We start from the raw sequence: 11,720 nt of genomic DNA on the forward strand, positions 1-11,720 counted from the left end.
GCTGGCTTTCCTTGCTAGGTGGGGGAAGTTCTCCTGGATAATATCCTGCAGAGTGTTTTCCAACTTGGTTCCATTCTCCCCGTCACTTTCAGGCACACCAATCAGACTTAGATTTGGTCTTTTCACATAATCCTGTATTTCTTGGAGGCTTTATTCATTTCCTTTTACTCTTTTTTCTCTAAACTTCTTTTCTTGCTTCATTTCATTCCTTTGATCTTCAATCACTGATACTCTTTCTTCCAGTTGATCGAGTCGGTTACTGAAGCTTTTGCATTTGTCACGTAGTTCTTGTGTCATGGTTTTCATCTCTATCAGTTCGTTTATAGACTTCCCTGCATTGGTTATTCTAGTTATCCATTCTTCCATTCTTTTTTCAAGGTTTTTAGTTTCTTTGCGCTGGTTACATAGTTCCTCGTTTAGCTCTGAGAAGTGTGATTGACTGAAGCCTTCTTCTCTCAACTTGTCAAAGTCATTCTCCATCCAGCTTTGTTCCATTGCTGGTGATGAGCTGTGTTCCTTTGGAGGGGAAGATGCACTCCAATATTTTGGATTTCCAGCTTTTCTGCACTGCTTTTTCCCCATCTTTGTTGTTTTATCTGCCTTTGGTCTTTGGCGATGGTGACGTACTGATGGGGTTTTGGTGTGGGTGTCCTTTGTGTTTGTTAACTTCCATTCTATCAGTCAGGACCCTCAGCTGCAGGTCTGTTGGGGTTTGCTGGAGGTCCACTCCAGACCCTGTTTGCCTGGTTATCAGCAGCAGAGGCCGTAGAAGATAGAATATTGCTGAACAGCGACTGTTGCTGTCTGATTCTTGCTCTGGAAGCTTCGGATCAGGAGTGTACCCAGCTGTGTCAGGTGTGAGGTGTCAGTTTGCACCTAGTGGGGGATGTCTCCCAGTTAGGCTACTCAGTGGTCAGGGACCCACTTGAGCAGGCAGTCTGTCCATTCTCAGATGGCAACCTCTGTGCTGGGAGAACCACTGCTGTCTTCAAAGCTGTCAGACAGGGGCTTTTACATCTGCAGAGGTTTCTGCTGCTTTTTGTTTAGCTATGACCTGTCTCCAGAGGTGGAGTCTACAGAGGCAGGCCGGCCTCCTTGAGCTGCAGTGGACTCCACCCAATTCGAGCTTCCCGAAGGCTTTGTTTACCTACTTAAGCCTTAGAAATGGCAGGCGCCCCTCCCCCAGCCTCGCTGCCGCCTTGCTGTTAGATCTCAGACTGCTGTGCTAGCAATGAGGGAGGCTCTGTGGGTATGGGACCCTCCAGGCAGGTGTGGGATATAATCTCCTGGTGTGCCATTTGTTAAGACCCTTGGTAAAGCCCAGTATTAGGGTGGGAGTTATCCAGTTTTCCAGGTGTTGTGTGTCTCAGTTTCCCTTGGCTAGGAAAAGGAATTCCCTTCCCCCTTGTGCTTCCCAGGTGAGGCAATGCCTTGCCCTGCTTCAGCTCCCGCTGGTTGGGCTGCACTCGCAGACCTGCATCGACTGTCCAACACACCCCAGTGATATGAACCCGGTACCACAGTTGAAAATGCAGAAATCACCCATCTTCTGTGTTGCTCACGCTGGGAGCTGGAGGCTGGAGCTGTTCCTATTTGGCCATCTTGGGTGCTGCCTCACTTGTATATCTTCCTTTGAGAGTTGTCTATTCATGTCTTGAGCCCACTTTCTGATGGGATTATTTGTTTTTTTCTTACTAATTTGTTTGAGTTCCTTGTAGATTAATATTAATTCTGAATATTAATCCTCTCTCAGATGTATAGATTGTGAAGATTTTCTCCCATTCTGAGGATTGCCTGTTTACTCTGCTGATTATTCCTTTTGCCATGCATGAGCCCTTTAGTTTAATCAAGTCCCACCTATTTATCTTTGTTTATATTGCATTTGCTTTTGGGTTATTGGTCATGAAATCCTTGCCTAAGCCAATATCTAGAGGGGCTTTTCTGATGTTATCTTCCAGAACTGTTATAGTTTTAGGTCTTAGATTTAAGTCCTTGACTAATCTTGATTTCTTTCAGCAGTGTTTTGTAGTTTTCCTTGTAGAGATCTTTCACCTCCTTGGTTAGGTGTATTTCTAAGTTTTTTTGTTTGTTTATTTTGCTTTGTTTTGCTTTTGCAACTATTGTAAAAGAGGTTGAGTTCTTGATTTGATTCTCAGCTTGGTCACTCTTGGTATATAGGGAAGCTACTGATTTCTGTACATTAATTTTGTATCCTAAAACTTTGTTGAATTCATTTATCAGTTCTAGGAGCTTTTTGGAGGAGCCTTCAGGGTTTTCTAGGTATACAATCATGTCATCAGCAAAAAGCGACAGTTTTACTTACTCTTTACTGATTTGGATGCTTTTTGTTTCTTTCTCTTGTCTAATTGCTCTGGATAGCATTTCCAGTACTATGTTGAATAGAAGTGGCGAGAGTGGGCCTCCTTGTCTTGTTCAAGTTCTTAGAGGGAATGCTTTCTACTTTTCCCCATTCAGTATTATGTTGGCTACGGGTTTGTCATAGATGGCTTTTATTACAATGAGGTATGTCCCTTGTATGCAGATTTTTCTGATAGTTTTAATCACAAAGGGATGCTGGATTTGATCAAATGTTTTTTCTGCATCTATTGAAATGATCTTGTGATTTTTGTTTTTAATTCTGTGTATGTGGTATATCACATTTATTGACTTGTGTATGTTAAACCATCCCTGCATCCCTGGTATGAAGCCCACTTAATCATGGTGGATTACCTTTTTGACATGTTGTTGGATTCAGTTAGCTAGTATTTTAAAGATTTTTGCATCTATGTGCATCAGGGATATTGGTTTGTAGTTTTCTTTTTTTTTTGTTATGTCCTTTCCTGGTTTTGGTATTAGGGTAATACTGGCTTCATAGAATTATTTAGGGTGGATTCCTTCTTTCTCTATCTTGTGGAACAGCATCAATAGGATTGGTACCAATTCTTCTTTGACTGGTAGAATTCAGCTGTGAATCCATCTGGTCCTGGACTTTTTTTTTGTTGGTATTTTTTTTTATTACCCTTTCAGTCTCGCTGCTTGTTATTGATCTGTTCAGGATATCTCCCTGATTTCAGGTAGGAGAGTTGTATCTTTCCAGGAATTTATCCATGTCCTCTAGGTTTTCTACTTTATGCATGTAAAAGTGTTCATGGTAGTCTTGAATTATATTTTGTATTTCTGTTGTGTCTGTTTTAATATCTCCCATTTTGATTCTAATTGAGCTTATTTGGATTTTCTTTCTTTTTTCTTGGTTAATCTTAATCTTGCTAATTGTGTTTCAATTTTATTTATCTTTTCAAAGAATCAGCTTTTTGTTTTATTTATTTATATATATATATATTTTTCAATTTCATTTAGTTCTGCTCTGATCTTGGTTATTTCCTTTCTTCTGCTGGGTTTGGGTTTGGTTTGTTCTTGTTTCTCTAGTTCCTTGAAGTGTGATCTTAGATCATTTAGGGCTATGAACTTTCTTCTTAGGACCACCTTTGCCACATCCCAAAGGTTTCAATAGGTGGTGTCACTATTGTTGTTCAGTTCAAATAATTTTTAAATTTCCATCTTGGTTTTGTGTTAGACCCAGTGATCACTCAGGAGCAGGTTATTTAATTTCCATGTATTTGCACAGCTTTGAAGGTTCTTTTTGGAGTTGATTTCCAGTTTTATTCCACTGTTCTGAGAGAGTACTTGATATAATTTCAATTTTCTTAAATTTACTGAGACTTGTTTTGTGGCCTATCATATGGTCTATCTTGGGGAAACTTTCATGGCTGGTGAATGGAATGTATATTCTGCAGTTGTTGGGTAGAACGTTCTGTAAGTATCTGTTAAGTCCATTTGTTTCAGGGTATAGTTTCAATCCATTATTTCTTTGTTGATTTTCTGTCTCTACACTGGTTCCTCTACACTTGTAGTTCATTCAGTTCTCTAAATTGATTCAGCTCTGTGTAAGGTCAGAATTTTCTGCCATGATCTAGGTCTTCAGGTTCCCCAATGAGGGTGTGTGTTCGAGGGTGAACAATACCCCTTTCTCACTTCCACAGCTTGAGCATTCCCAGTATTTGAAGTGTCTCCCAGGTCCTGCGGGGGCAATCCACTTCCTTTAGAGGGTCTGTGGGTTCTCTCAGCTTTCCTGGTTTATTCCTGCAGTAGTTCTGGAGCAAATTTCATTACGCAAATCTCCACACACTACTCTGTCTGCCTGTGTGGGAGCTGCAATCTAGTCCTGCCTCCCATCTGCCATGATCCTCAACTATCAAAGCTCTGCCTCTTAATAGCTGTGCGACAAGTAACTACCCCTCTTAGTACCCCTGTATATCTATAAAATGGAAGGCATAATTGAACCTACCTCATAGGGCTGTTCTGAAGATTAAATGAGTTTTCAGTGGAAACCTTACAGGCCAGGAGAGAGTGACATGACATATTTAAAGTGCTGCAGGAAAAAGACTTTCACCATAGAATAGTATATCCAGTGAAAATATCCTTCAAGCCTGAAGGAGAAATAAAGACCTTCACAAACAAAAGCTGAGGGATTTCATCAACACCAAATCTGTCCTACGAGAAATGCTAAAGGGAGATCTTCAATCTGAAAGAAAAGGTTGTTAACGAGCAAGAAGAAGTCATCTGAAGGCATAAAACTCACTGGTAATAGTAAGCATACAGAAAAACACAGAATAGTATAACACTGTAATTGTGGGGTGTTAACTACTTTTATCTTAGGTAAAAGATGACTAAATGATGAGGCAATCAAAAATGAATAACTGCAACAAATTTTCATGACATAGACAGTACAATAAGACATGAAGAGAAACAACAAAATGTTAAAAGTAGGGGGATTAAGTTAAAATGTAAAGATTTGACTAGTTTTCTTTTTGCATGTTTGTTTATGCAATCAGTGTTGTCATAAGTTTAAAATAATAGGTTATAAGACAGTATCTGCAAGCCACACAGTAACTTCAAATCAAAAAACATACAATGGATACACAAAAATAAAAAGCAAGAAATTAAATCACACCACCAGAGAAAATCATCTTCACCAAAAGGAAGACAGGAAGGAAGGAAATAAGGAAGAGAAGGCTGCAAAGCAATTAGAAAACAAATAATCAAATGGAAGGAGTAAGTCCCTATTTACCAATAATAACACTGAATGTAAATGAACTAAACTCTTTAATCAAAAGATACAAAGAGGCTGAATGGATGAAAAAACAAGACCCAGTGATCTGTTGCCTACAAGAAACACACTACACCTAGAAAGATACACACAGACTGAAAATAAAGGGATGGAAGAAAATATTCCATACCAACAGAAACCAAAAAAGAGCAGGAGTAGCTATATTTATATGAAACAAAAATAGGTTTCAAGACAAAAACTGTAAGAAGAAACAAAGAAAGTTATTATATAACGATAAAGAGGTCAATCCAGCAGCAGGATATTATGATTGTAAGTATATATGCACCCAACTCTGGAGGATCCAGATATATAAAACAAGTATTATTAGAGCTAAAGAGAGAGATAAATCCCAATACAATAATAGCTAGAGACTTCAACACCCCACTTTCAGCACTGGACAGATCTCCCAGACAGAAACTCAACAAAGAAACATCAGACTCACTCCACACTATAAAACAAATGGATCCAATAGATATTTATAGAACATTTCATCCAAAGGCTGCAGAATACACATTTTTCACCTCAGCACATGGATTATTCTCAAGAATAAACCATATGTTGGGTCACAAAACAAGTCCTAAAACATTAAAACATTTGAAATAATATCAGTAATCTTCTCTGACCACAATGGAATAAAACTAGAAATCAACAAGAGGAATTTTGGAAACTATACAAACACATGAAAACTCAACAATATGGGCCAGCCATGGTGGCTCATGCCTGTAATCCCAGCACTTTGGGAGGCCAAGGCAGTTGGATTGCTTTGAGCTCATGCATTCAAGACCAGCTTGGGCAACATGGTGAAACTCCATCTCTACTAAAAATACAAAAAAGTTAGCTTGGCATGGTGGTGCCCACAGTCCTAAATGCGTGGAAGACTGAGGTGGAAGGATGACTTGAGCCTGGGAGGTGGAGGTTGCAGTGAGCCATGACTGTGCCATTTCACTCCAGCCTGGACAACAAAGCCAGACCCTATCTCAAAAAGTTTTTTTTTAATTAGCCATGCATGGTTGTGTGAATCTAAGTCCCAGCTACTTGGGAAACTGAGGAAGGAGGATTGCTTGAGCCCAGGAGTTTGAGGCTGTAGTGAACCATGATCATGCCAGTCTAAGCAAGTGAGACCCTGTCTTAAACAAAACAAAACTCCAAAAACCAGCCAGGGTAACATGACAGAACCCCCTCTCTACAAAGAATTTTTGAAAATAAATAAATGGAAAACTGAAACTAAGTAATATGCTGCTGAGTGACCAGTGGGTCAATGAAGAAATTAAGAAAGAAATTGAAAATTTTCTTGAACGAAATGATAATGAAAACACAACAGACCAAAACCTATGGGATACAACAGTGAGAGCAGTACTAAGAAGGAAATTTGTAGCTCTAAGTGCCTACAACAAAAAAGAAAAAAAACTTCAAATGAAGAACCTAACACTGCATCTTAAAGAACTATAAAAGCAAGAACTAAACCCAAAATTACTAGAAGAAAAGAAATGTTAGAGATCAAAGCAGAAATCAATGAATTCAAAATGAAGAAAACAACACAAAAGATCAACAAAACAAAAAATTGTTTTTTTTTTTTTGGAAAAGATAAATAAAATAAGCAAACCTTTAGCCAGGCTAGTGAAGAAAAAAAAGAGAAGACTCAAATAAATAAAATCAGAGATGACAAAGGAGTCATTACAACTGATACTGCAGAAATCCAAAGGATCATTAGTGGCTACTATGAAGAACAATATGCCAATAAGTTGGAAAATCTAGAAGAAATGGATAAATTTCTAGACACATACCACTACCAAGATTAAACCATGAAGAAATCCAAAACCTTAACAGACCAATAACAAGTAATGAGATCAAAGTCATAATAAATATTATCCTCAGTAATGAAAAGCCTGGGACTTGATGGCTTCACTGCTGAATACTACCAAACATTTAAAGAGGAACTAATGGCAATCCTACTCAAACTATTCTGAAAAGTAGAGGAGGAAGGAATACTTCTAAACTCACTCTACAAGGCCAGTATTACCCTGATACCAAAACCAGACAAAGACACATTAAAAAAGTAAACTACATGCCAGTATATCTGATGAATATTGATATAAAAATCCTTAACAAAATACTAGCAAACCAAACTCAACAATACATTACAAAGATCATTCATCATCACCAAGTGGATTTATCCCAGAGATGCAAGGATGGCTCACCATACAAACATCAATGTGATACACCATATCAATAGAATTAAGGACAAAAAAACATATGATCATTTTAATTGACACTGAAAAAGCATTTGATAAAATTCAGCATCTCTTCATGATAAAAATCCTACAAATATTGGGAATAGAAGGAATATACCTCAACATAATAAAAGCCATATATGACAGACCCACAGCTAGTATCATACTGAATAGGGAAAAACTGAAGGTCTTTCCTCTAAGATCTGAAACACAATAAGGATGCCCACTTTCACCACTGTTTTTCAACATAGTACTGGAAGGCCTAGCTAGAACAATTAGACAAGAGAAAGAAATAAAGGTCATTCAAATTGGAAAGGAAGAAGTCATTCTTGTTTGCAGATGATATAATCTTAAAATTAGAACAACCTAAAGACTCTGCCAAAAAATGATCAGAACTGATAAATTTAGTAAAGTTGCAGGATACAAAATCAATGTACAAAAATCAGTAGCATTTCTATATGCCAACAGTGAATAATCTGAAGAAGAAATCAAAAAAGTAATCCTATTTATAATAGCCACAAATAAAATTAAATGCCTAGAAACTAACTTAACCAAAGAAATAAAAGATCGCTATAATGAAAACTGTAAAACAGAGATAAAAGAAATTGAGAGGACATTTTAAAAATGGAAAGATATTCCATGATCATGGATTGGAAGAATCAATATTCTTAAAATGTCTATACTACTGAAAACAATATGCAGATTCAATGCAATTCCTATCAAAATACGAATGATATCCTTCATAGAATTGTTTCTAAAAATCTAAAATTTATACAGAACCACAAAACATTCAAAATAGCCAAAGGTATCTTGAGGAAAAACAACAAAACTGGAGAAATCACATTACCTGACTTCAAATTATACTACAGTTCTATAGTGACCAAAACAGCACAAAAACAAGCACAGAGACTGATGGAACAGAATGGACAACCCAGAAAAAAAAATTTACAGTGAACTAATTTTCAACAAAGATGCCTAGCGCATACACTGGGGAAAAGACAGTCTCTTCAATAAATGGTGCTGGAAAAACTGGCTATTCATATGCAGAAGAATGAAACTAGACTCCCATCTCTCACTATACGAAAAAATGAAATAAAAGTGGATTAAGGACTTAAGTCTAAGACCTCAAAAAGAAAACGTTGGGGAAACTTTCCAGGACATTGGCCTGGGCAAAAATTTCTTGAGTAATAGCCCATAAGCACAGGAAACCAAAGCAAAATCAAGTTAAAAGCTTCTGCACAGCAAAGGAAACAATTAAAAAACTGAAGAGAGAACCCACAGAATGGGAGAAGATATTCGCAAACTACTCATCTGCTGAGGGATTAATAACCTGAATATATAAGGAGTTCAAACAATTCTATAGAAAAAAATCTAATTTGATTTTAAAATGGGCAAAAGATCTGAATTTCTCAATAGACACTTCTCAACAGAAGACACACAAATGGCAAACAGGCATAAGAAAAGATGCTCAACAGCATTGATTACAGACAAATGGACATTAAAACTACAATGAGATATCATCTCATTCCAATTAAAATGGTGTTTATCCAAAAGATAGGTAATAACAAATGCTGGAGAGGATATGGAGGAAAGATGTACGCTGTTGGTAGGAATGTAAATTAGTACAACCACTGTGGAAAAGAGTTTGGAGTTTCCTCAGAAAAACTAAAAATAGAGCTACCATACGATCCAGCAATCCCACTGCTGGGTATATACCCCAAATAAAGGAAATCAGTATATCGAAGAGGTATCTGCACTCCCATGTTTGTTGCAGCTCTATTTACAATAGCCAAGATGTGGAGGTAACCTAAGTGTCCATCAACAAATGAATGAATAAAGAACAAGTAGTACTTGTACACAATGGAGTACCATTCAGTCAGTGAAAAGAATGAGATCCTGTCATTTGCAATAACATGGATGGAAGTGAAGGTTATTGTGTTAAGTAAAATAAGCCAGGCACAGAAAGACAAACATCACATATTCTTCCTTATTTGTGGGATCTAAAAATTAAAACAATTGAACTTATGGAGATAGAGAATAGAAAGATGGTTACCAGATGCTAGGAAGGGTAGTGGGGGGAGGGTACATGGGGGAAGTCAGGGTGGCTAATGGTTACCAAAACAAACAAACAAACAAACAAACAAAAAGAAAGAATAAATAAGACCTAGTATTTGATAGCATAACAGAGAGACTATAGTCAATTTAATTGTACATTTAAAAATAGCCAAAAGAGGCCAGGCATGATGGCTCACGCCTGTACCAGCACTTTGGGAGGCCAAGGCAGGCAGATCACAAGGTCAGGAGATCCAGACCACGGTGAAACCCCATCTCTACTAAAAATACAAAAAATTAGCAGGGCGTGGTGGCGGGCGCCTGTAGTCCTAGCTACTCGGGAGGCTGAGGCCAGAGAATGGCGTGAACCCGGGAAGCAGAGCTTGCACTGAGCCGAGATTGTGCCACTGCACTCCAGCCTGGGTGACAGAGCAAGACTCCGTCTCAAAAAAAAAAAAAAAAAAGGAAAATAGCCAAAAGAGTATAATGAATTGTTTGTAACACAAAGGATAAATGCTTGAGCAGATGGATACCCCATTTTCCATGATGTGATTATTACAAATTGAAGCCTGTATCAAAATATCTCCTTTATCCCATAAATATATATACTACTATATACCCACAAAAATTAAAAATTAAAAAAGTAAAGCAAATTAACTGTAATTTGGAATATTTCCAAAAATGCAAGGTGAAATATTACAGACTCCTGATATGGAAATATATGAAGGACTTCTTATTCTGTTAATTTAAAATTTTTAAATTAAAGAACCAAGGGGAAATTCAGTAAAAAATTAACAGACCATGAAACACAAGAGAGAAAGATGAAAGATGAAATCAATGGAAATTATCTTGACATCAAGATGCTAACTGTAACAAAAATTCTGATCATACAATAGCATGAATTAACAGGAGACAAATTTCAAATAGAAGAAATGATTAGACTTTTAGATTATTTGATAACACAATAACAAACCATACGAGCAAACTGGAAATAATTGAAATATATTGCTAATTTGATGAGAAATATTGACATCCATGGAGATAAGGTTAAACTCATGACACCAATTAGAATATTAGTGACAATGTCATTAAAAGTATTAGCGATATTTTAATATATTAAAAAAGTATTTTAATGTTCTAAGTATATTAAAAGAGTATTTTAAAAATTAGAATCAATGGAGATAATTTTAAACTCATTATACCACCACAATAAGAACATTAATGACAATGTCAGTAAAAGAGTGTTAAATATTAGTCACTACACAAGAAAACTTGCAAAGCCTTTACGTTTCATAGTGCAACACATCATAAAAATTGAGAGTTTTTTTCAAATTTGACATCCATTTAAAAATTTTACATGACATTACTGGATATAATAACTGGATCCATGAAGCTGAAAAATCTTTTTTAAATTGTTGATAATAAAAAATGGATTTCAATTAACTACGGTAAAGACCAAATTATCTATTTTTTCTTTTTTGTGGAAAATAATATAACAAAATTTGTACTTATACATATTAGTAATATTTTCTTTTACATTAAGTAATATTTAGTTTTATGTTAATGTATATCCTAATTGAGCCAAATAGAATAGGACATTCTCTAGTTGTAAAGCTTTTGCTTTTCCTGGAGTAAATCCCTTTTCTTTTCCTTTTCAGAGGCGGGGTCTTGCTCCTTCACCCAGGCTGGATGGCAGTGGTGTGAACATAGCTCACTGCACCCTTGAACTCCTGAACCCAAGTGATCCTCCCTGCTAAGCCTCCTGAGTAGCTGGGAATACAGGTGCCTGCCACTGCACCTGGTTAATGTTATTTTTTATTTTTTATATTTTTTATTTTTATTTTTTGTCTAGAGACGTATTTCACCTTGTTGTCCAGGGTGGTATACTTTCAAAATTTTCTCATTTGGTTAGTTTTCTACATATCTATTTTTAACTTATTCCCAATCTCTCCAAGAAAACTTTTTTATCTTGATGTTTTAATTTTATTTTAAATAATGCTCAATGGAAGTGTTCAAATATTCAAAAAATAGAATAGAATAAATTTTAATGTTCCTATCATTCAGCTTCAACAGTGATCAACAACACATCTTCAATCTTGTTTCATCTATACCCTCACTCACTCCCTAATCTCCACTAAATTATTTTGAAACAAATTCCAAATATCATACAATTTATTTTTTTAACATTTTAATTAAATGGATTTATTTAAAAAGACTATAAAATTTGACATCAAGAGAGATTAAAAAAAGACCTATAAAATTTAAATTGA

This window comes from Rhinopithecus bieti, unplaced genomic scaffold, assembly GCF_001698545.2.
Source record: "Rhinopithecus bieti isolate Rb0 unplaced genomic scaffold, ASM169854v2 scaffold_29347, whole genome shotgun sequence".
In the NCBI taxonomy this organism is placed as follows: Eukaryota; Metazoa; Chordata; class Mammalia; order Primates; family Cercopithecidae; genus Rhinopithecus; species Rhinopithecus bieti.